Raw genomic sequence first — 25,408 nt, 5'->3', positions numbered from 1 at the left:
AGCCAGGGTTTTGGTTCAGACCTCGCTCTGTGACTAGCGCACAGCAGCCAGGGTTTTGGTTCAGACCTCGCTCTGTGACTAGCGCACAGCAGCCAGGGTTTTGGTTCAGACCTCGCTCTGTGACTAGCGCACAGCAGCCAGGGTTTTGGTTCAGACCTCGCTCTGTGACTAGCGCACAGCAGCCAGGGTTTTGGTTCAGACCTCGCTCTGTGACTAGCGCACAACAGCCAGCGTTTTGGTTCAGACCTCGCTCTGTGACTAGGGCACAGCAGCCAGGGTTTTGGTTCAGACCTCGCTCTGTGACTAGCGCACAGCAGCCAGGGTTTTGGTTCAGACCTCGCTCTGTGACTAGCGCACAGCAGCCAGGGTTTTGGTTCAGACCTCGCTCTGTGACTAGCGCACAGCAGCCAGGGTTTTGGTTCAGACCTCGCTCTGTGACTAGGGCACAGCAGCCAGGGTTTTGGTTCAGACCTCGCTCTGTGACTAACGCACAGCAGCCAGGGTTTTGGTTCAGACCTCGCTCTGTGACTAGCGCACAGCAGCCAGGGTTTTGGTTCAGACCTCGCTCTGTGACTAGGGCACAGCAGCCAGGGTTTTGGTTCAGACCTCGCTCTGTGACTAGCGCACAGCAGCCAGGGTTTTGGTTCAGACCTCGCTCTGTGACTAGGGCACAGCAGCCAGGGTTTTGGTTCAGACCTCGCTCTGTGACTAGCGCACAGCAGCCAGGGTTTTGGTTCAGACCTCGCTCTGTGACTAGCGCACAGCAGCCAGGGTTTTGGTTCAGACCTCGCTCTGTGACTAGCGCACAGCAGCCAGGGTTTTGGTTCAGACCTCGCTCTGTGACTAGCGCACAGCAGCCAGGGTTTTGGTTCAGACCTCGCTCTGTGACTAGCGCACAGCAGCCAGGGTTTTGGTTCAGACCTCGCTCTGTGACTAGCGCACAGCAGCCAGGGTTTTGGTTCAGACCTCGCTCTGTGACTAGCGCACAGCAGCCAGGGTTTTGGTTCAGACCTCGCTCTGTGACTAGGGCACAGCAGCCAGGGTTTTGGTTCAGACCTCGCTCTGTGACTAGCGCACAGCAGCCAGGGTTTTGGTTCAGACCTCGCTCTGTGACTAGGGCACAGCAGCCAGGGTTTTGGTTCAGACCTCGCTCTGTGACTAGCGCACAGCAGCCAGGGTTTTGGTTCAGACCTCGCTCTGTGACTAGGGCACAGCAGCCAGGGTTTTGGTTCAGACCTCGCTCTGTGACTAGCGCACAGCAGCCAGGGTTTTGGTTCAGACCTCGCTCTGTGACTAGCGCACAGCAGCCAGGGTTTTGGTTCAGACCTCGCTCTGTGACTAGGGCACAGCAGCCAGGGTTTTGGTTCAGACCTCGCTCTGTGACTAGCGCACAGCAGCCAGGGTTTTGGTTCAGACCTCGCTCTGTGACTAGAGCACAGCAGCCAGGGTTTTGGTTCAGACCTCGCTCTGTGACTCACGCACAGCAGCCAGGGTTTTGGTTCAGACCTCGCTCTGTGACTAGCGCACAGCAGCCAGGGTTTTGGTTCAGACCTCGCTCTGTGACTAGCGCACAGCAGCCAGGGTTTTGGTTCAGACCTCGCTCTGTGACTAGCGCACAGCAGCCAGGGTTTTGGTTCAGACCTCGCTCTGTGACAAGCGCACAGCAGCCAGGGTTTTGGTTCAGACCTCGCTCTGTGACTAGGGCACAGCAGCCAGGGTTTTGGTTCAGACCTCGCTCTGTGACGAGGGCACAGCAGCCAGGGTTTTGGTTCAGACCTCGCTCTGTAACTAGCGCACAGCAGCCAGGGTTTTGGTTCAGACCTCGCTCTGTGACTAGCGCACAGCAGCCAGGGTTTTGGTTCAGACCTCGCTCTGTGACTAGCGCACAGCAGCCAGGGTTTTGGTTCAGACCTCGCTCTGTGACTAGCGCACAGCAGCCAGGGTTTTGGTTCAGACCTCGCTCTGTGACTAGGGCACAGCAGCCAGGGTTTTGGTTCAGACCTCGCTCTGTGACTAGCGCACAGCAGCCAGGGTTTTGGTTCAGACCTCGCTCTGTGACTAGCGCACAGCAGCCAGGGTTTTGGTTCAGACCTCGCTCTGTGACTAGGGCACAGCAGCCAGGGTTTTGGTTCAGACCTCGCTCTGACACTAGCGCAAAGCAGCCAGGGTTTTGGTTCAGACCTCGCTCTGTGACTAGGGCACAGCAGCCAGGGTTTTGGTTCAGACCTCGCTCTGTGACTAGCGCACAGCAGCCAGGGTTTTGGTTCAGACCTCGCTCTGTGACTAGCGCACAGCAGCCAGGGTTTTGGTTCAGACCTCGCTCTGTGACTAGGGCACAGCAGCCAGGGTTTTGGTTCAGACCTCGCTCTGACACTAGCGCACAGCAGCCAGGGTTTTGGTTCAGACCTCGCTCTGTGACTAGCGCACAGCAGCCAGGGTTTTGGTTCAGTCCTCGCTCTGGCACTAGCGCACAGCAGCCAGGGTTTTGGTTCAGACCTCGCTCTGTGACTAGCGCACAGCAGCCAGGGTTTTGGTTCAGACCTCGCTCTGTGACTAGCGCACAGCAGCCAGGGTTTTGGTTCAGACCTCGCTCTGTGACTAGCGCACAGAAGCCAGGGTTTTGGTTCAGACCTCGCTCTGTGACTAGCGCACAACAGCCAGGGTTTTGGTTCAGACCTCGCTCTGTGACTAGGGCACAGCAGCCAGGGTTTTGGTTCAGACCTCGCTCTGTGACTAGCGCACAGCAGCCAGGGTTTTGGTTCAGACCTCGCTCTGTGACTAGCGCACAGCAGCCAGGGTTTTGATTCAGACCTCGCTCTGTGACTAGCGCACAGCAGCCAGGGTTTTGGTTCAGACCTCGCTCTGTGACTAGCGCACAGCAGCCAGGGTTTTGGTTCAGACCTCGCTCTGTGACTAGCGCACAGCAGCCAGGGTTTTGGTTCAGACCTCGCTCTGTGACTAGCGCACAGCAGCCAGGGTTTTGGTTCAGACCTCGCTCTGTGACTAGGGCACAGCAGCCAGGGTTTTGGTTCAGACCTCGCTCTGTGACTAGCGCACAGCAGCCAGGGTTTTGGTTCAGACCTCGCTCTGTGACTAGGGCACAGCAGCCAGGGTTTTGGTTCAGACCTCGCTCTGTGACTAGCGCACAGCAGCCAGGGTTTTGGTTCAGACCTCGCTCTGTGACTAGGGCACAGCAGCCAGGGTTTTGGTTCAGACCTCGCTCTGTGACTAGCGCACAGCAGCCAGGGTTTTGGTTCAGACCTCGCTCTGTGACTAGCGCACAGCAGCCAGGGTTTTGGTTCAGACCTCGCTCTGTGACTAGCGCACAGCAGCCAGGGTTTTGGTTCAGACCTCGCTCTGTGACTAGCGCACAGCAGCCAGGGTTTTGGTTCAGACCTCGCTCTGTGACTAGTGCACAGCAGCCAGGGTTATGGGTCAGACCTCGCTCTGACACTAGCGCACAGCAGCCAGGGTTTTGGTTCAGACCTCGCTCTGTGACTAGCGCACAGCAGCCAGGGTTTTGGTTCAGTCCTCGCTCTGGCACTAGCGCACAGCAGCCAGGGTTTTGGTTCAGACCTCGCTCTGTGACTAGCGCACAGCAGCCAGGGTTTTGGTTCAGACCTCGCTCTGTGACTAGCGCACAGCAGCCAGGGTTTTGGTTCAGACCTCGCTCTGTGACTAGCGCACAGCAGCCAGGGTTTTGGTTCAGACCTCGCTCTGTGACTAGCGCACAGCAGCCAGGGTTTTGGTTCAGACCTCGCTCTGTGACTAGCGCACAACAGCCAGCGTTTTGGTTCAGACCTCGCTCTGTGACTAGGGCACAGCAGCCAGGGTTTTGGTTCAGACCTCGCTCTGTGACTAGCGCACAGCAGCCAGGGTTTTGGTTCAGACCTCGCTCTGTGACTAGCGCACAGCAGCCAGGGTTTTGGTTCAGACCTCGCTCTGTGACTAGCGCACAGCAGCCAGGGTTTTGGTTCAGACCTCGCTCTGTGACTAGGGCACAGCAGCCAGGGTTTTGGTTCAGACCTCGCTCTGTGACTAACGCACAGCAGCCAGGGTTTTGGTTCAGACCTCGCTCTGTGACTAGCGCACAGCAGCCAGGGTTTTGGTTCAGACCTCGCTCTGTGACTAGGGCACAGCAGCCAGGGTTTTGGTTCAGACCTCGCTCTGTGACTAGCGCACAGCAGCCAGGGTTTTGGTTCAGACCTCGCTCTGTGACTAGGGCACAGCAGCCAGGGTTTTGGTTCAGACCTCGCTCTGTGACTAGCGCACAGCAGCCAGGGTTTTGGTTCAGACCTCGCTCTGTGACTAGCGCACAGCAGCCAGGGTTTTGGTTCAGACCTCGCTCTGTGACTAGCGCACAGCAGCCAGGGTTTTGGTTCAGACCTCGCTCTGTGACTAGCGCACAGCAGCCAGGGTTTTGGTTCAGACCTCGCTCTGTGACTAGCGCACAGCAGCCAGGGTTTTGGTTCAGACCTCGCTCTGTGACTAGCGCACAGCAGCCAGGGTTTTGGTTCAGACCTCGCTCTGTGACTAGCGCACAGCAGCCAGGGTTTTGGTTCAGACCTCGCTCTGTGACTAGGGCACAGCAGCCAGGGTTTTGGTTCAGACCTCGCTCTGTGACTAGCGCACAGCAGCCAGGGTTTTGGTTCAGACCTCGCTCTGTGACTAGGGCACAGCAGCCAGGGTTTTGGTTCAGACCTCGCTCTGTGACTAGCGCACAGCAGCCAGGGTTTTGGTTCAGACCTCGCTCTGTGACTAGGGCACAGCAGCCAGGGTTTTGGTTCAGACCTCGCTCTGTGACTAGCGCACAGCAGCCAGGGTTTTGGTTCAGACCTCGCTCTGTGACTAGCGCACAGCAGCCAGGGTTTTGGTTCAGACCTCGCTCTGTGACGAGGGCACAGCAGCCAGGGTTTTGGTTCAGACCTCGCTCTGTGACTAGCGCACAGCAGCCAGGGTTTTGGTTCAGACCTCGCTCTGTGACTAGCGCACAGCAGCCAGGGTTTTGGTTCAGACCTCGCTCTGTGACTAGCGCACAGCAGCCAGGGTTTTGGTTCAGACCTCGCTCTGTGACAAGCGCACAGCAGCCAGGGTTTTGGTTCAGACCTCGCTCTGTGACTAGCGCACAGCAGCCAGGGTTTTGGTTCAGACCTCGCTCTGTGTCTAGCGCAAAGCAGCCAGGGTTTTGGTTCAGACCTCGCTCTGTGACTAGGGCACAGCAGCCAGGGTTTTGGTTCAGACCTCGCTCTGTGACTAGCGCACAGCAGCCAGGGTTTTGGTTCAGACCTCGCTCTGTGACTAGCGCACAGCAGCCAGGGTTTTGGTTCAGACCTCGCTCTGTGACTAGGGCACAGCAGCCAGGGTTTTGGTTCAGACCTCGCTCTGTGACTAGGGCACAGCAGCCAGGGTTTTGGTTCAGACCTCGCTCTGTGACTAGCGCACAGCAGCCAGGGTTTTGGTTCAGACCTCGCTCTGACACTAGCGCACAGCAGCCAGGGTTTTGGTTCAGACCTCGCTCTGTGACTAGCGCACAGCAGCCAGGGTTTTGGTTCAGACCTCGCTCTGTGACTAGCGCACAGCAGCCAGGGTTTTGGTTCAGACCTCGCTCTGTGACTAGCGCACAGCAGCCAGGGTTTTGGTTCAGACCTCGCTCTGTGACTAGCGCACAGCAGCCAGGGTTTTGGTTCAGACCTCGCTCTGACACTAGCGCACAGCAGCCAGGGTTTTGGTTCAGACCTCGCTCTGTGACTAGCGCACAGCAGCCAGGGTTTTGGTTCAGACCTCGCTCTGTGACTAGGGCACAGCAGCCAGGGTTTTGGTTCAGACCTCGCTCTGTGACTAGCGCACAGCAGCCAGGGTTTTGGTTCAGACCTCGCTCTGTGACTAGGGCACAGCAGCCAGGGTTTTGGTTCAGACCTCGCTCTGTGACTAGCGCACAGCAGCCAGGGTTTTGGTTCAGACCTCGCTCTGTGACTAGCGCACAGCAGCCAGGGTTTTGGTTCAGACCTCGCTCTGTGACTAGCGCACAGCAGCCAGGGTTTTGGTTCAGACCTCGCTCTGTGACTAGCGCACAACAGCCAGGGTTTTGGTTCAGACCTCGCTCTGTGACTAGCGCACAGCAGCCAGGGTTTTGGTTCAGACCTCGCTCTGTGACTAGCGCACAGCAGCCAGGGTTTTGGTTCAGACCTCGCTCTGTGACTAGCGCACAGCAGCCAGGGTTTTGGTTCAGACCTCGCTCTGTGACTAGCGCACAGCAGCCAGGGTTTTGTTTCAGACCTCGCTCTGTGACTAGGGCACAGCAGCCAGGGTTTTGGTTCAGACCTCGCTCTGTGACTAGGGCACAGCAGCCAGGGTTTTGGTTCAGACGTCGCTCTGTGACTAGCGCACAGCAGCCAGGGTTTTGGTTCAGACCTCGCTCTGTGACTAGGGCACAGCAGCCAGGGTTTTGGTTCAGACGTCGCTCTGTGACTAGCGCACAGCAGCCAGGGTTTTGGTTCAGACCTCGCTCTGTGACTAGCGCACAGCAGCCAGGGTTTTGGTTCAGACCTGTAGAGGGTGGCATCTCCGCTACTCCACTACTGGGCCGATATCTGGGGTTTGAATGTCTGTGTGTGTCTCTCTCCAGCTGGCACTGAAACTTCAGAGGCCAGGGGATGTCGCACTGGGACACTTCCACTGAAGAGAGCACTGATTCAAGCCTGCCGTTTATTCCTAACCGACAGCCTGAGACTTATATCACACAGATCTCCAGACCCCTACCAATACCCAGGTGATTCTCTCTCTTGCCGGTGGGGCAACACCCACCCGGTTCCTACTCCACTAGAGTAGCTTTCCCAAGAGAGAGAATAGGACACTGCTGTTTATTTCCTAACCAGCAGTCTGTCCTGAGTGAATCGCTCAAGATGACCCTCGATTCTTGAACCCGGAATTAAGGTGAGGAGTATTTTAACAATGACTTGGTCAGAGATTGCTGGTGAAGGATTGAAGAATTTAAACGACTCCAATTATCATCAAATCAAGGTTTATTGTAAAACCCAGGTCAAAATCATCAACAGAAGAAACACAATAAAATCTTATGCTCTAATACAACTAAGTCTATTCAAAAGTAATATAGCGGACACAACGAAAATTCTTATGATTACACAGGTTTTAGCAATATCACAAGGCACAAAACAAGTTCCCTTCCCCAAAGCCTCAACCACTATTAAAGTCAAGGGAGTTTCGCAAGCTGCTGCAGAGTACTTACGGTCACAGGCTGCAGAGGTCAAGTCAGGGGTGCAGAGGTCGAGCCAAGAACGAAGAGAGCCCCAATTGAAAACACAGCCCCTTTTATATAGTTATACCTGGCTTTGTTCTGTGATCGGCCAGCCCCTTTTGCACTGAAAAGGTAAGTTTTAAAGTTCCCGCTGGTCCCGCCCCCTTTGAGCCGGTCAGACCTGTCGAGATGGGAGTACCTCCCCTAGGTCCGCCTCCAGTCTGTTTTTTTGAGATAACGAGGTTGAGCTCCCTTGAAGATTTTCAAAGACTTCCATCTGCTCCGGAGATAGCTGCTATGTTGATGGGGTGTTGATTGGATTCTGCTCTGGTGGAGGCCAGGTCATTTACATCTGCATGGGGCTATGACCATCCCATTGTCCTGCTTGCATGCAAGCCTCCTGTGTATTCCCGTGCCCCTTTGTCTGTGTCTTGATGTTATCTTGTTGTCTGGCTCCTTCTTCCTTGTAGCTCCTAGGGGGGTGTTTGTAAATATTTGTGTGCTTATGTCCCCACTCAGCTCAGCGGACCAAGCCTGCTGGGAAAACTGGTTCTGTTCCCTTGGCTGGAAAGTCAGTTTACAGTCTCTGAGTTTCTCCAAAAGGGCCGAATTGCCCGAAAACCTTACAGATGCCCCTTCGATACGTCCCTACCTGCTTGGACCGTATCGACACAGGTGAAGGGCAATTGTTTGCTTTTGTGTGGACCGTAGGTCCCCCCCCCAACAACATGCGAAACTACAAGTCCCAAGACAGTTCCCTTAATCTAGGCTACCCCTGATTTTAATGAAAGGGAAAGACAAGACCATACTTAATTCAAGCAGACAGTAACATATACACATTTCACCGGAACCCCAAACGTAAGGGTCCCTGTACATATATCACAATCAAGTACACATTTCACCGGAACCCCAAACGTAGGGGTCCCTGTAACCCGCGAATCCATACAACTATTTACAATTGCATCTGTTTATTTCACCAAGGATCCTCCTTTCTTGGCTGCACTTCGCTTCTTCCCGATGAGGGCTCTTCATTTACTCTCCATCGTCGATACCTGCAGCTGAGAGGTTTAGTCCAACTGAGGCGACAGCACAATGTACCCCCTGTACAACATTTCCTTTGTGGGGCAAACGCTAAACCATTCTCAGGCCCCCCCCTGGTGGTGATCGGACAGTTGTGAGGGTCGATCGGTTGGGCTGTGGGCAGGGGTCGCTTTACCTGAACCAGCAGTTCGGTAGCTTCTACAGTCATCCCTTCCCTGGGCGTTACACATCCCTCCCTACTGCGGTCAATTTATCCCGTTCCCTGGGTTCTGCCACCACCTTACAAAAGTGATTAATGCCCCTTGTGGGCATGCCTTGGTAGATCCCCATGAACACAAATAAATGCCCTGGTCAGAAGCCCACCCCTTATCCCCGCAAACGGTGATCCTACCCGGTGACCCCGTGATGGTCCGTTAGGTGTTGGCCAGTCCGTTCCCAGTCCGAGGACCGATCCCTCATGTCCAGCCTCAGCTTCCTGGGCCACCACCGTCTCCCCAAAGGAAGGTCCCCCTCACAGGTTGAACACACCCGCCTGCCCTCAGTCACCCTAACCCGGTCAGTCGAAGGACTCTTCTGTCTCGCCTCTGCGGAGTTCTCCCGGTCCCACCATCGCCAAGATCATCAAACTCCACATCGTCGGGTGCCCCATCTGTAAAAACAAAACACATTCTTGCCTCTACAGCCCTACCTACCTTAAAGTGCATGGGTGCTATCCGGTGGCGGCAGCAGCTCCTGCTTTGAAGTTGCCGCAGCCTGTACAGCCCGGCTCCCCAGGGTCCTAGTGCCTGCCGCTATCCGGTGGCAGCAGCAGCTCCTGCTTTGAAGTTGCCGCAGCCTGTCTGGGATTCTGTGTTTACAGCCCGGCTGCACCAGGGTCCTAGTGCCTGGTGCTTCATCATTTTACCCTTGCACCAGGCGCTTCTGTGTCCCCACGATCCCAAATACCTCACACACAACTACACACTAATTTAGAACTAGCAGGGGGAAAGGAAAGGGAATATGTTATATACAATGCCACCCGTCTCCGGGTGGCCAAATTAAAACTGTGCCCCGCTAAACTGGGGCAGTCCGCCTGTTTGGTCCAACGGCTCGGGCCAGACCGTCCCCTCCCGGGGGTTCGGGCTGCCCCTTGCCTCTCCTTTCCCAACAGGGTTCGGTGATCCCTCATCGCTCCCTTCTACTCGGGCCCCCTTACTGCGGGACCGGGTGACAGGAAGATGGGATGGGGACCATCTTACCGGGGGCTTGGATACCCGATTGCTCCTTCGTCCCCTGACTGGTTCCCAAACCCACGGTGATACCTCCACTTCCTCCGCCTCCTTGGCCTCTATACTAAGGCAGGCTACCTGACCCACAGGGAAGGGCTTGGGAACCATCACTGTTCCTGGGCTGGGTGCTTGCAGCACTGTCGGTCTCTTTGGGACTGCCCCTTCGGGACAGCACCTTGTCACCGGTTGTGTGACCGTGGAGTCAGGGACCTCCCCCACCGTCGTTAATTCTACGGGGGGTTTCTCCACTACCACCCCCCGTCTTCCCCCCACCTTGCTCTTTCTTGTCCTTATGGGGTGGAACAATTTAAATTGGCTGATGTGGCGTTCGCATGGGTCCCACCTTAAGGGATTTAAACTGCAAATAGCCCCTGAGGCAGCCTCCGGAATGGGACCCTGCACCTGGACCGGACCAGGGTCTGGGGCTAGAACTACCCCTGCGCTCCCCTTTTCCTGAGGCTGCTCCCTGGGTAGTCATACGGGTTCTTGTGGTGTGGGTGCGGGCAGGCCCTGGCCCGTTGCCATTGCCACCTGTCCTGAGCCTTGCAAAAGGGCTAAAATTTTACTTATCTCGATGGTTCCCGGGGCAGCTGCTCCTACCGCCGGGGTCTGACTCTCTACTGCGGGAGCCCTCTCCTGCTTGCTAGGGTTTCTACATTCCCTCTTGAAATGCCCGGCCTTCCCACACCCGTAGCATACCGGTTTCTCGTCGGAGGTCCGGGTGCCCTCATGCTTCCACTCTCTCTTAGGGGCTGCTGGCGCGATTTCATGCACCCTACCCTTAAGGGGCTTGTCCTCACCCCTCTCCCCATTACGATATGCGAGGGTAAGTTTCCTAAGGACCTCTGCCTCATTAAGGTCCGGACTCTGCGGGTCGAACCAGTGTTCGGCCTTTGCCCTAACGTGGGGGAGACAGTTAGCTACGAGGGTCTTCAGCCAGTGGGCTGTTCTCTCATCTAAATTCCGTCTATCCGCGGGAACCCCGCATGCCTCCATATAGACAGTCCACAGTCTGTCTGCGAACATGGTGGGAGATTCCCCTGGTTGCTGCTTGGTTTCCCCCACCCTCATGAAAGGGCTCCCCAGATTCAAGCCCATTGCCTCCAGAACAGCAGTCTGTGCTGCCGCCCAGGTGTCAGGTCTTCCCCCATTCCCAGAGGTCACTGTCCTGCATAGCTGGGCATCTAGGGTTATCAGGAGCATCTTTATTTGCTCCCCTTCGTCGCAGTCATTGATGTTGGCAGCCTGTTCCACCTCCATAAAATGCAGCGACGGATCCCCCCTTGGAGTTAGTCTGGGAACGTGGGCCACCATCCCCCTGAGCGCGGATGCCCCATGAGGAACGATAATGTCGCCCTCAACCGGTCCCCTATTTGCCATCCCCGCCGGGGGACCATACCTCCTTTGCCTGACAGGGCACATCTGCCCTACCTGGGGTTCCTGCTCCTCCTCCCCACTGTCCAGCTCTCCTGCCTCGTTGGGTAGCCCCCCTGTCCCCGGGCTAGCTACCCATATAGGAGACGCCGCTATCTGGGGATACACCACTGACCCCCCTTGGACCTGCCCCTGACCGGGCGGTCCAAACCCTACCTGCTGACCCGGCCCCATCACCGGCATCCCAGGCAGCGGTCTGTCCCCATCCCATGGGGACCCACATACGAAACCAGGCGGACACGCCTCCAGCTGGGGGTACCCTGCCGACCCCCCTTGGACTTGCCCCTGAACGTGCAGTCCGTTCCCCGCCTGCCGACCCGGGCACGATCCCGGTGCCTCAGGAGGCGGTCTATTCCCCTTGGCCTGTGGGGAATCATCCGCTGCGAGGAGCACCTTGCCCCTTGGGAACCCCCCTGGACCTACCAGGTGTATCTGTCCCCTGAACTTGGACAAGGTCTCCTCCAACTCCGTTATTCGTGCCTGGCACGGCCCATGGGCACAGTCCCCTACTTCCTCGCGAGCCACCCGGTACGCTGCCTGGATGTCCCGGAACTTCCCCTCCAGCTTCCTACACTGCTCTGTACTCCGAGCATATAGTTCCTGGAGCCTCCGTTCCTTTTCTTTACCCTCCACTATCTGGCAGTGGAGATAGTCCTTCTCACACCGGTTAGACTCGCTTTCCTGTTTCATTTCTGTCATTTCTTCCCGCAGTCGTTCCGCTGCGCTAGCGCTGTCCCCTGCGCTGGCCCTCACTTCTCTCAACTCCTGCTCTAACTCTTCGACCCTATCCTCTGTCTTGACTACCTGCTCGGACAGGCAAACCAGCCAAACTGCCTTCTCCAAGTGCTTTTTGTGCGCCTTGCTTTCTGTCCATGCAGCCGCTGCCATTACCGGTTGCTCCGCATTGATCAATTCTGAGACCCAAGGTTTGGTGAGGTTGACCTTTTGCCACAAATATGAGGATATTCTCTCCTCCATTTTGCTTCGTTCCCTCACCCCCTCTGCCAAGTCACATACTCCAAACCACCGGGCTCCTGCCGCGGTCGCCATTGTAGAGGGTGGCATCTCCGCTACTCCACTACTGGGCCGATATCTGGGGTTTGAATGTCTGTGTGTGTCTCTCTCCAGCTGGCACTGAAACTTCAGAGGCCAGGGGATGTCGCACTGGGACACTTCCACTGAAGAGAGCACTGATTCAAGCCTGCCGTTTATTCCTAACCGACAGCCTGAGACTTATATCACACAGATCTCCAGACCCCTACCAATACCCAGGTGATTCTCTCTCTTGCCGGTGGGGCAACACCCACCCGGTTCCTACTCCACTAGAGTAGCTTTCCCAAGAGAGAGAATAGGACACTGCTGTTTATTTCCTAACCAGCAGTCTGTCCTGAGTGAATCGCTCAAGATGACCCTCGATTCTTGAACCCGGAATTAAGGTGAGGAGTATTTTAACAATGACTTGGTCAGAGATTGCTGGTGAAGGATTGAAGAATTTAAACGACTCCAATTATCATCAAATCAAGGTTTATTGTAAAACCCAGGTCAAAATCATCAACAGAAGAAACACAATAAAATCTTATGCTCTAATACAACTAAGTCTATTCAAAAGTAATATAGCGGACACAACGAAAATTCTTATGATTACACAGGTTTTAGCAATATCACAAGGCACAAAACAAGTTCCCTTCCCCAAAGCCTCAACCACTATTAAAGTCAAGGGAGTTTCGCAAGCTGCTGCAGAGTACTTACGGTCACAGGCTGCAGAGGTCAAGTCAGGGGTGCAGAGGTCGAGCCAAGAACGAAGAGAGCCCCAATTGAAAACACAGCCCCTTTTATATAGTTATACCTGGCTTTGTTCTGTGATCGGCCAGCCCCTTTTGCACTGAAAAGGTAAGTTTTAAAGTTCCCGCTGGTCCCGCCCCCTTTGAGCCGGTCAGACCTGTCGAGATGGGAGTACCTCCCCTAGGTCCGCCTCCAGTCTGTTTTTTTGAGATAACGAGGTTGAGCTCCCTTGAAGATTTTCAAAGACTTCCATCTGCTCCGGAGATAGCTGCTATGTTGATGGGGTGTTGATTGGATTCTGCTCTGGTGGAGGCCAGGTCATTTACATCTGCATGGGGCTATGACCATCCCATTGTCCTGCTTGCATGCAAGCCTCCTGTGTATTCCCGTGCCCCTTTGTCTGTGTCTTGATGTTATCTTGTTGTCTGGCTCCTTCTTCCTTGTAGCTCCTAGGGGGGTGTTTGTAAATATTTGTGTGCTTATGTCCCCACTCAGCTCAGCGGACCAAGCCTGCTGGGAAAACTGGTTCTGTTCCCTTGGCTGGAAAGTCAGTTTACAGTCTCTGAGTTTCTCCAAAAGGGCCGAATTGCCCGAAAACCTTACAGACCTCGCTCTGTGACTAGGGCACAGCACCCAGTGTTTTGGTTCAGACCTCGCTCTGTGACTAGCGCACAGCAGCCAGGGTTTTGGTTCAGACCTCGCTCTGTGACTAGCGCACAGCAGCCAGGGTTTTGGTTCAGACCTCGCTCTGTGACTAGCGCACAGCAGCCAGGGTTTTGGTTCAGACCTCGCTCTGTGACTAGCGCACAGCAGCCAGGGTTTTGGTTCAGACCTCGCTCTGTGACTAGCGCACAGCAGCCAGGGTTTTGGTTCAGACCTCGCTCTGTGACTAGGGCACAGCAGCCAGGGTTTTGGTTCAGACCTCGCTCTGTGACTAGCGCACAGCAGCCAGGGTTTTGGTTCAGACCTCGCTCTGTGACTAGCGCACAGCAGCCAGGGTTTTGGTTCAGACCTCGCTTTGTGACTAGCGCACAGCAGCCAGGGTTTTGGTTCAGACCTCGCTCTGTGACTAGGGCACAGCAGCCAGGGTTTTGGTTCAGACCTCGCTCTGTGACTAGGGCACAGCAGCCAGGGTTTTGGTTCAGACCTCGCTCTGTGACTAGCGCACAGCAGCCAGGGTTTTGGTTCAGACCTCGCTCTGTGACTAGGGCACAGCAGCCAGGGTTTTGGTTCAGACCTCGCTCTGTGACTTGGGCACAGCAGCCAGGGTTTTGGTTCAGACCTCGCTCTGTGACTAGCGCACAGCAGCCAGGGTTTTGGTTCAGACCTCGCTCTGTGACTTGGGCACAGCAGCCAGGGTTTTGGTTCAGACCTCGCTCTGTGACTAGCGCACAGCAGCCAGGGTTTTGGTTCAGACCTCGCTCTGTGACTAGGGCACAGCAGCCAGGGTTTTGGTTCAGACCTCGCTCTGACACTAGCGCACAGTAGCCAGGGTTTTGGTTCAGACCTCGCTCTGTGACTAGCGCACAGCAGCCAGGGTTTTGGTTCAGACCTCGCTCTGTGACTAGGGCACAGCAGCCAGGGTTTTGGTTCAGACCTCGCTCTGTGACTAGGGCACAGCAGCCAGGGTTTTGGTTCAGACCTCGCTCTGTGACTAGGGCACAGCAGCCAGGGTTTTGGTTCAGACCTCGCTCTGTGACTAGGGCACAGCAGCCAGGGTTTTGGTTCAGACCTCGCTCTGTGACTAGGGCACAGCAGCCAGGGTTTTGGTTCAGACCTCGCTCTGTGACTAGCGCACAGCAGCCAGGGTTTTGGTTCAGACCTCGTTCTGTGACTAGGGCACAGCAGCCAGGGTTTTGGTTCAGACCTCGCTCTGTGACTAGCGCACAGCAGCCAGGGTTTTGGTTCAGACCTCGCTCTGTGACTAGGGCACAGCAGCCAGGGTTTTGGTTCAGACCTCGCTCTGTGACTAGCGCACAGCAGCCAGGGTTTTGGTTCAGACCTCGCTCTGTGACTAGCGCACAGCAGCCAGGGTTTTGGTTCAGACCTCGCTCTGTGACTAGCGCACAGCAGCCAGGGTTTTGGTTCAGACCTCGCTCTGTGACTCGCGCACAGCAGCCAGGGTTTTGGTTCAGACCTCGCTCTGTGACTAGCGCACAGCAGCCAGGGTTTTGGTTCAGACCTCGCTCTGTGACTAGCGCACAGCAGCCAGGGTTTTGGTTCAGACCTCGCTCTGTGACAAGGGCACAGCAGCCAGGGTTTTGGTTCAGACCTCGCTCTGTGACTAGCGCACAGCAGCCAGGGTTTTGGTTCAGACCTCGCTCTGTGACTAGCGCACAGCAGCCAGGGTTTTGGTTCAGACCTCGCTCTGTGACTAGGGCACAGCAGCCAGGGTTTTGGTTCAGACCTCGCTCTGTGACTAGCGCACAGCAGCCAGGGTTTTGGTTCAGACCTCGCTCTGTGACTAGCGCACAGCAGCCAGGGTTTTGGTTCAGACCTCGCTCTGTGACTAGCGCACAGCAGCCAGGGTTTTGGTTCAGACCTCACTCTGTGACTAGGGCACAGCAGCCAGGGTTTTGGTTCAGACCTCGCTCTGTGACTAGCGCACAGCAGCCAGGGTTTTGATTCAGACCTCGCTCTGTGACTAGGGCACAGCAGCCAGGGTTTTGGTTCAGACCTCGCTCTGTGACTAGGGCACAGCAGCCAGGGTTTTGGTTCAGACCTCGCTCTGTGACTAGCGCACAGCAGCCAGGGTTTTGGTTCAGACCTCGCTCTGTGACTAGGGCACAGCAGCCAGGGTTTTGGTTCAGACCTCGCTCTGTGACTAGCGCACAGCAGCCAGGGTTTTGGTTCAGACCTCGCTCTGTGACTAGCGCAAAGCAGCCAGGGTTTTGGTTCAGACCTCGCTCTGTGACTAGCGCACAGCAGCCAGGGTTTTGGTTCAGACCTCGCTCTGTGACTAGCGCACAGCAGCCAGGGTTTTGGTTCAGACCTCGCTCTGTGACTACGGCACAGCAGCCAGGGTTTTGGTTCAGACCTCGCTCTGTAACTAGCGCACAGCAGCCAGGGTTTTGATTCAGACCTCGCTCTGTGACTAGCGCACAGCAGCCAGGGTTTTGGTTCAGACCTCGCTCTGTGACTAGGGCACAGCAGCCAGGGTTTTGGTTCAGACCTCGCTCTGACACTAGCGCACAGCAGCCAGGGTTTTGGTTCAGACCTCGCTCTGTGACTAGCGAACAGCAGCCAGGGTTTTGGTTCAGACCTCGCTCTGTGACTAGCGCACAGCAGCCAGGGTTTTGGTTCAGACCTCGCTCTGACACTAGCGCACAGCAGCCAGGGTTTTGGTTCAGACCTCGCTCTGTGACTAGCGCACAGCAGCCAGGGTTTTGGTTCAGACCTCGCTCTGTGACTAGCGCACAGCAGCCAGCGTTTTGGTTCAGACCTCGCTCTGTGACTAGGGCACAGCAGCCAGGGTTTTGGTTCAGACCTCGCTCTGTGACTAGGGCACAGCAGCCAGGGTTTTGGTTCAGACCTCGCTCTGACACTAGCGCACAGCAGCCAGGGTTTTGGTTCAGACCTCGCTCTGTGACTAGCGCACAGCAGCCAGGGTTTTGGTTCAGACCTCGCTCTGTGACTAGCGCACAGCAGCCAGGGTTTTGGTTCAGACCTCGCTCTGTGACTAGCGCACAGCAGCCAGGGTTTTGGTTCAGACTTCGCTCTGTGACTAGGGCACAGCAGCCAGGGTTTTGGTTCAGACCTCGCTCTGTGACTAGGGCACAGCAGCCAGGGTTTTGGTTCAGACTTCGCTCTGTGACTAGGGCACAGCAGCCAGGGTTTTGGTTCAGACCTCGCTCTGTGACTAGCGCACAGCAGCCAGGGTTTTGGTTCAGACCTCGCTCTGTGACTAGCGCACAGCAGCCAGGGTTTTGGTTCAGACCTCGCTCTGTGACTAGCGCACAGCAGCCAGGGTTTTGGTTCAGACCTCGCTCTGTGACTAGGGCACAGCAGCCAGGGTTTTGGTTCAGACCTCGTTCTGTGACTAGCGCACAGCAGCCAGGGTTTTGGTTCAGACCTCGCTCTGACACTAGCGCACAGCAGCCAGGGTTTTGGTTCAGACCTCGCTCTGTGACTAGCGCACAGCAGCCAGGGTTTTGGTTCAGACCTCGCTCTGTGACTAGCGCACAGCAGCCAGGGTTTTGGTTCAGACTTCGCTCTGTGACTAGGGCACAGCAGCCAGGGTTTTGGTTCAGACCTCGCTCTGTGACTAGGGCACAGCAGCCAGGGTTTTGGTTCAGACTTCGCTCTGTGACTAGGGCACAGCAGCCAGGGTTTTGGTTCAGACCTCGCTCTGTGACTAGGGCACAGCAGCCAGGGTTTTGGTTCAGACCTCGCTCTGTGACTAGCGCACGGCAGCCAGGGTTTTGGTTCAGACCTCGCTCTGTGACTAGCGCACAGCAGCCAGGGTTTTGGTTCAGACCTCGCTCTGTGACTAGCGCACAGCAGCCAGGGTTTTGGTTCAGACCTCGCTCTGTGACTAGCGCACAGCAGCCAGGGTTTTGGTTCAGACCTCGCTCTGTGACTAGGGCACAGCAGCCAGGGTTTTGGTTCAGACCTCGCTCTGTGACTCGCGCACAGCAGCCAGGGTTTTGGTTCAGACCTCGCTCTGTGACTCGCGCACAGCAGCCAGGGTTTTGGTTCAGACCTCGCTCTGTGACTAGGGCACAGCAGCTAGGGTTTTGGTTCAGACCTCGCTCTGTGACTAGGGCACAGCAGCCAGGGTTTTGGTTCAGACCTCGCTCTGTGACTAGCGCACAGCAGCCAGGGTTTTGGTTCAGACCTCGCTCTGTGACTAGCGCACAGCAGCCAGGGTTTTGGTTCAGACCTCGCTCTGTGACTAGCGCACAGCAGCCAGGGTTTTGGTTCAGACCTCGCTCTGTGACTAGCGCACAGCAGCCAGGGTTTTGGTTCAGACCTCGCTCTGTGACTAGCGCACAGCAGCCAGGGTTTTGGTTCAGACCTCGCTCTGTGACTAGGGCACAGCAGCCAGGGTTTCTGCTTATACGCTCGCGAGCTTCTGGTTTTTCCAGTTCCTTTGAATGAACGGAGGAAAGGCACGGGCGGACAGTTCTAGGTCAGCGAGCAAACAATCAGGAAAACCTGTCCGTATTCTACAAAAACTAAATACTGTGGATACAGGAAATGGGGAATAAGAACAGAAAATGTTGGAAATACTCAACAGGTCGAGCAGCATCTGTGGAGAGGGGAATAGAATCAGAACCTATCATCAGACCTAGAAAAAAATGAGAGGTGTAACCAATTTTAAACAATTGATGGGAGAGGTTGGGAGGGAAAAGCACAAAAGGAAAGGAATGTGTTGGGTGGAAGGCATAGTTCAAACCAATCATAGAATCCCTACAGTGCAGAAGGAGGCCATTCAGCCCATTGAGTCTACACTGACTCTCTGAAAGAGCTCCCTACATAGGCCCATTCCCCTGCCTGATCGTGACCTGCATTCAACGGTATTTAATGCCAAAAATGAGCTCATTTTTGGCATTAAATGCAGTTGAAGCCTCTGTCATGTTAATCTTCACAGCGGGCCTGCCCACAGTCCGACCCCCTGCTGCACTCCATTCCCTCATCCCCCCCCCCCCCCCCACCCCCGGGCACGGTTGTTCAAGATCAAAAGCCCTCAATGCAGAGACCACATTGAGAGGAAGAGCGTGAGCAGCACACTGTCAGCAGAAAGACAGACATCGGACTTTAGCAAACATTGGGGACACCAGAGCTTTCCTCACAGTGAGTGACCATCACTCTCCTGCCTCCACAGGGTGCCATGTCCGTGTGGACGTGGCACAGGTGCTGCACTGTCTCACCGTTGAGACGGTGTCTTCAGCGGCATATGATGTCCGTCAGGTCATGGAAGCACCAACGATGCCTGTACACATTGGGCCGTTGTTGGACTCCCCTTCTGGCTCCCTCCTCAGCCTGATGGGTAGCTGTGCCTTCAGTGTGTGTGGCAGTCCCTGCCCATGGGGTGCCACCTCCTGCCTTCCGTTGCGTTGCTGCCTTCTACGGCCTTTGCCCGCCTTGGTTACCACAAGCACAGCAAAGGCAGCCTCCGCAGGATCCACACAGCAAACATTGTTTTATCTGGAAGGAGTTGGAGTGAGAGAGACCGACAATCAGTTAGAGTTTCCACCCTGGGACCCTAATATTGGATTGGATTGGATTGGATTTGTTTATTGTCACGTGTACCGAGGTACAGTGAAAAGTATTTTTCTGCGAGCAGCTCAACAGACCATTAAGTACATGAGAAGAAAAGGGAATAAAAGAAAATACATAATAGGGCAACACAACATAAACAATGTAACTACAAAAGCACTGGCATCGGATGAAGCATACAGGGTGTAGTGTTAATGAAATCAGTCAATAAGAGGGTCATTTAGGAGTCTGGTGACAGTGGGGAAGAAGTTGTTTTTGAGTCTGTTCGTGCGTGTTCTCAGACTTCTATATCTCCTGCCCAATGGAAGAAGTTGGAAGAGTGAGTAAGCCGGGTGGGAGGGATCTTTGATTATACTGCCCGCTTTCCCCAGGCAGCGGGAGGTGTAGATGGAGTCAATGGATGGGAGGCAGGTTCGTGTGATGGACTGGGCGGTGTTCACGACTCTCTGAAGTTTCTTGCGGTCCTGGGCCGAGCAGTTGCCACACCAGGCTGTGATGCAGCCTGATAGGATGCTTTCTATGGTGCATCTGTAAAAGTTGGTAAGAGTCAATGTGGACATGCCGAATTTCCTTAGTTTCCTGAGGAAGTATTGTTGTGCTTTCTTGGTGGTAGCGTCGACGTGGGTGGACCAGGACAGATTTTTGGAGATGTGCACCCCAAGGAATTTGAAACTGCTAACCATCTCCACCTCGGCCCCGTTGATGCTGACAGGGGTGTGTACAGTACTTTGCTTCCTGAAGTCAATTACCAGCTCTTTAGTTTTGCTGGCATTGAGGGAGAGATTGTTGTCGCTGCACCACTCCACTAGGTTCTCTATCTCCCTCCTGTATTTGGACTCATCGTTATTCGAGATCCGGCCCACTATGGTCGTATCGTCAGCAAACTTGTAGATGGAGTTGGAAACATGTTTTGCCACGCAGTCGTGTGTGTACAGGGAGTAGAGTAGGGGGCTAAGTACGCAGCCTTGCGGGGTGCCGGTGTTGAGGACTATTGTGGAGGAGGTGTTGTTGTTCATTCTTACTGATTGTGGTCTATTGGTCAGAAAATCGAGGATCCAGTTGCAGATTGGGGAGCCAAGTCCTACGTTTTGGAGCTTTGATATGAGCTTGGCTGGGATTATGGTGTTGAAGGCGGAGCTGTAGTCAATAAATAGGAGTCTAATGTAGGAGTCCTTGTTTTCGAGATGCTCTAGGGATGAGTGTAGGGCCAGGGAAATGGTGTCTGATGTGGACCGGTTGCAGCGGTATGTGAATTGCAGTGGATCAAGGCGTTCTGAGAGTATGGAGGTGATGCGCTTCATGATCAAACTCTCGAAGCACTTCATTACGACTGAAGTCAGGGCCACTGGTCGGTAGTCATTGAGGCACGTTGCCTGGTTCTTCTTTGGTACCGGTATGATGGTGGTCTTCTTGAAGCAGGTGGGGACCTCGGAGTGGAGTAGGGACAGGTTAAAGATGTCCGTGAATACCTCTGCCAGCTGGTCCGCGCAGGCTCTGAATGCACGACTAGGGATCCCGTCTGGGCCCGTCGCCTTCCGAGGGTTCACTTTCAGGAAGGCCAATCTGACTTCGGAAGCTGTGATGGTGGGTATGGGTGAATTATGGGCTGCTGGGGCACTCGACAGCAGATTGTTGCTTACCTGCTCGAACCGAGCATAGAATGCATTGAGTTCATCGGGGAGTGGTGCGCTGCTGCCAGAGATACTGTTCGGCTTCGCTTTGTAGCCCGTTATGTTGTTTAGTCCTTGCCACAACCGCCGAGAGTCTGTCTGTGACTCTAGCTTGGTTTGATATTCTCTCTTGGCATTCCAGATGGCTTTGCGGAGGTCAACCCTGGATTTCTTGTATAGGTCAGGGTCATCTGCCTTGAACGCCTCAGATCTGTCCTTCAGTAGGGAGTCAATCTCACGAGTGAGCCATGGTTTCCGGTTGGGGAACGCACGTACTGCTTTCTTTGGCACGCAGTCGTCCACACATTTGCTGATGAAGTCTGTGACGGTGGTGGCATACTCATTTAAGTTGGTCGCTGAGTTCCTAAATATGGACCAGTCCACTGTCTCTAAGCAGTCACGTAAGAGCTCTTCTGTCTCCTCGGACCAGCACTGCACAACCTTCTTAGCTGGATTCTCCCGCTTGAGTTTCTGCTTGTATGCCTGGAGAAGGAGCACCGTCTTATGGTCTGATTTCCCAAAGTGCGGTCGGGGGATGGAACGGTAGGCGCCCTTGATTTTTGAGTAGCAGTGGTCAAGAATGTTGTCGCCCCTGGTGGGACAGGAGATGTGCTGGTGGAATTTTGGCAGTACACTCTTGAGGTTGGCCTTGATGAATTGAGAAGCCTTCAGGTTGTATGGCACAGTCCGGTGAGGCTGGGGTGAGCCATGTCTCTGTGAAACAGAGCACACAGCAGTCTCTTACTTCCCTCTGAGAGGTAAGTCTGGCGTTAAGTTCATCCAGCTTGTTTTCGATCGCTTGGACGTTTGCCAGGAGTATGCTGGGGAGAGGTATCCCCCAAGCCTCTCCCACTCTTATCATAACTGTCCCGCCTTCGCTCAGAATGACATCCAGTGAGCCAGTTGTGCTGGCAAATCCTGCTCTGCAAATTCACCCCCAGCTCTATCAGCAGACCCTGGATCCCAGACCTCTACCAGGAACATTAGGGAGGTTGTGCTCAGCAGCGCTCAACTCATCCCGTCACTTACTTGCGAGAGGTTCTTCAGTGGTGAACCCCTCCTCTTTAATTATTAGTAACTGCCTCGATGGTGCTGATTCTCCTAGAGTTCAGGCACACTGTTCAGACATTAAAAGTCGCTGGACATGCAGTGCAGTAATTATCTTCTGAGGCATGGCACCTTTGCCTTCGAGGAGGCACTTGAGTGTTGAAGTGCTCTCGCAACTAACAAGGCTAATTTCTCATTTGAAAGCTAGAGGCTGCTCACAGTCAAAGGGAGTGAAATTGACTTTCAGAGAAAAGCTGCAGCAGGGCTTTGTCCTGGACGTGTTTGGTAGGACAGGCAGTTTGCGGCTGTGTTGGCCTTGATATGGGTCTCCAAAATATTTAACGATGGCTTGAAAGCCTCACAGATGCAAAGCCCCTCATCCTCCCCAGCTCAGAGGCAAGCTGAAATTCTTCAGTCCCTGATTAAGCCCAACCTCCTGAACGGTCCCCCACCTGCCCCAAGCACTGGGCAACAGCCCTGGTGCCCTTTAGCTGCATGCCGGAAAATGGAAATTGCTGCTCACCTCGTCTCTTCCCCTCAGTAGCCATTGCGCCAGCTTCCTGTTATTGAAAAGGAGTGCTGAACGTCGCCTGCATGACTTCTCGCTGGGAAGTTGGGTAATTCCCGGGAGGCCGCTGCATTCGACTTCAATCTTGTTAATGAGACTGAAATGAATGCAAATTTGAGTTAATGATAACCTCACCACTTTTGGGCATGATCCGGAACTCACCATCAGGAAAGGGCCGGGTGTATCACAAAATGGTTCACGTCTGGCGCGAATCCTGATTTTTGCCCTCTCCCGCTATTCACTCGGCACGTCCAATCCACACCGGGCACTACGCAGTCGTTGAATCACACCCATATATATAAATTGCCTGTAAATATTTGCTTTTCCAATTCTAATCCTCACATATCCCCGATTTCTTTATCACCACCATTGCAGGCGGTCTCTTCAGCTGCTGGTTTTAATCTCTGGAATTTCCTCCTTGTACATTTCCCCTTCTCCCTCCTCCTTTCAGTTGCTCCTGTGAACCTAACTCTTTGACAAAACTTCAGCTTGCCTGGCCTAATTCCTCTTTATGTGGCTTGGCGTCACACTCTTGTTTGATAATGTTCACGAGTAGGTTTAGAACATAGAACATACAGTGCAGAAGGAGGCCATTTGGCCCATCGAGTCTGCACCAACCCCCTTAAGCCCTCACTTCCAGCCTATCCCCGTAACCCAATCATCCCTCCTAACCTTTTTGGGCACTAAGGGCATTTTAGCATAGCCAATCCACCTAACCTGCACGTCTTTTGGACTGTGGGAGGAAACCGGAGCACCCGGAGGAAACCAACGTAGACACGAGGAGAACGTGCAGACTGCACAGTGACCCAGCGGGGAATCAAACCTGGGACCCTGGTTCTGTGAAGCCACAGTGTTAACCACTGTGCTACCGTGCTGGTAGGTTTTATGTGAAAGGTGCTATTTAAATGCAAGTTGCTGTTGTTAAAATGTATGTGGAACTATCATAAATTGCATCACACTCAAATTTAATTAGCATCAAATTAATTTTTAAAAGTTGTGTAAAAAGTAGCAAAGTTATTGCTGCTTCTTCATGTTGGATTTCCAGAGAAGCCAGGGAGGCAGGTTGATTTTCTAGTGGAATGTTGACCCAGCAACCGAGGTCACACAGTTCGTACTGTCAGGAGGAATCATTGAATGTGTCATCGGCAATAGGTTGTTGAAAATATAGGGTTGATCTGTCACAATCCTGAGGCGTTAGCACTTGTTCCAAACCCTTGGAGAGCTGTAAACATACCCCTCAGCATCAAGAAAGCACATTGGTAGCTGGCATCCACAACATCATAGAATATAGCAAAATCCTCTGAATGAAAACAACTTCATGTCATGCAACATGTTATCTTTATCCAAATATTTACACAAAGCAGACAGCACTATAACGTATGTGCTGATCCCAGTTACCAATATTGTGTTTTGCAGCTGCAAGCAAACAAAATCACTTGGCTCATGTCTGATTTCAGATTTCTATTAACTTAATGGTGCTTGTAACAGGGCCCGGCTCTCCTTAACCTATGACCCTGAAGAGTCATTGCTACATATGCCTCCAAGGGTCTCCGTTCGCAAGCTGCTAGCACAGAGACAGAGGAAAAGAGAGTCATCGGGACGGATCTCGCTGGAAAAATAATGGTGTATTAATGATGTTATGAATGTGCAGATAAATTCAGAGGATTAAGGAATACGCCATGAGTTGCAAATCACTAGAGATGGTCGATTTGCTCAACTTCACAGTTTGCTCTGCACAAACAGAGTCTCACCCTTAGCCTCCTCATTATTTTAAAGAATTTGTTGGATGTGTACATTAATTGCCCATAAACGCGCAACAGCAAGTTAATAATTATAAAAATCATAAAACGTTGATCGTAAGGGCAGCACGGTAGCATTGTGGATAGCACAATTGCTTCACAGCTCCAGGGTCCCAGGTTCGATACCGGCTTGGGTCACTGTCTGTGCGGAGTCTGCACATCCTCCCCGTGTGTGCGTGGGTTTCCTCCGGGTGCTCCGGTTTCCTCCCACAGTCCAAAGATGTGCGGGTTAGGTGGATTGGTCATGATAAATTGCCCTTAGTGTCCAAAATTGCCCTTAGTGTTGGGTGGGGTTACTGGGTTATGGGGATAGGGTGGAGGTGCTGAACTTGGGTAGGGTGCTCTTTCCAAGAGATGGGCCGAATGGCCTCCTTCTGCACTGTAAATTCTATGATAATCTATGATAGCCAAAGTACCCTTTTAAGCAATGTGATCATAGTTAATGCAATGCCAGTCATCCTGCCTGGCCAGGAAAGTGAATAATTTGGAGCATTCAATTACATCCCTGCATTCAATCCATCCAGGTCTCTTCCCGCACCTAGAAGTGCACTAAGGCGTATTTCCATCCATTTCCATAGCTAGTTTGTCCCATTACAGTTTGAGGGGTACCACTCCACATCAAACGTTGCTGCCAGGAGTCTCTCCTGCTCTTACTGCCAGCCATGGGCATGTTTGGAAGGATTTACAGATTGACACGCTCAATCTGTTTGACCGCATTATAAACACACCTTCTTTGGCCATCAGGTCCTTAGGTGGGACTCAAACCCAGGTCTTCTGGATCAGAGGCAGGGGCACTACCAAGTTCACAACAACGCCTCCTCAATTCCTGTATGCAAATAACTTTTGTTTGAGATTTTTAAAATGTAAAATTTATTTTTTGATCCTTTTTTACTTTTCCTTTTTCACTTTCTCTCTTGAACAATCTTTTTCAAGCCCTTCCTTTATTTCAATTTCCTTGCCTCATATGACTTCAATTCACTGTCCTTTCCCATCATTCCTCTGTTTCTTTTATTACCCTTGAAAGCTATTGGTTAAACAATTACGAGGGGACATAGGTTTAAGGTGCAAGGAGCAATGTTTAGAGGAGATGTACTAGGCAAGTTTCTTTACGCAAAGGGTAGTGAGTGCCTGGAACTCGCTGCTGGGGAAGGTGGTGGAAGCAGATACGATAGCGATATTTAAGAGGCATCTTGACAAATAACTGAATAGGATAGGAAAAATGGGATATGGATCCCGGAAGTGCAGAAAGTTTTAATTTAGACCAGCATCATGATTGGCACAGGATTGGAGGGCTGAATGGCCTGTTCCTGTGCTGTACTGTT

This window comes from Scyliorhinus torazame, chromosome 15, assembly GCF_047496885.1.
Source record: "Scyliorhinus torazame isolate Kashiwa2021f chromosome 15, sScyTor2.1, whole genome shotgun sequence".
Lineage (NCBI taxonomy): Eukaryota > Metazoa > Chordata > Chondrichthyes > Carcharhiniformes > Scyliorhinidae > Scyliorhinus > Scyliorhinus torazame.
Note: the sequence above shows the minus strand (reverse complement) of the source record.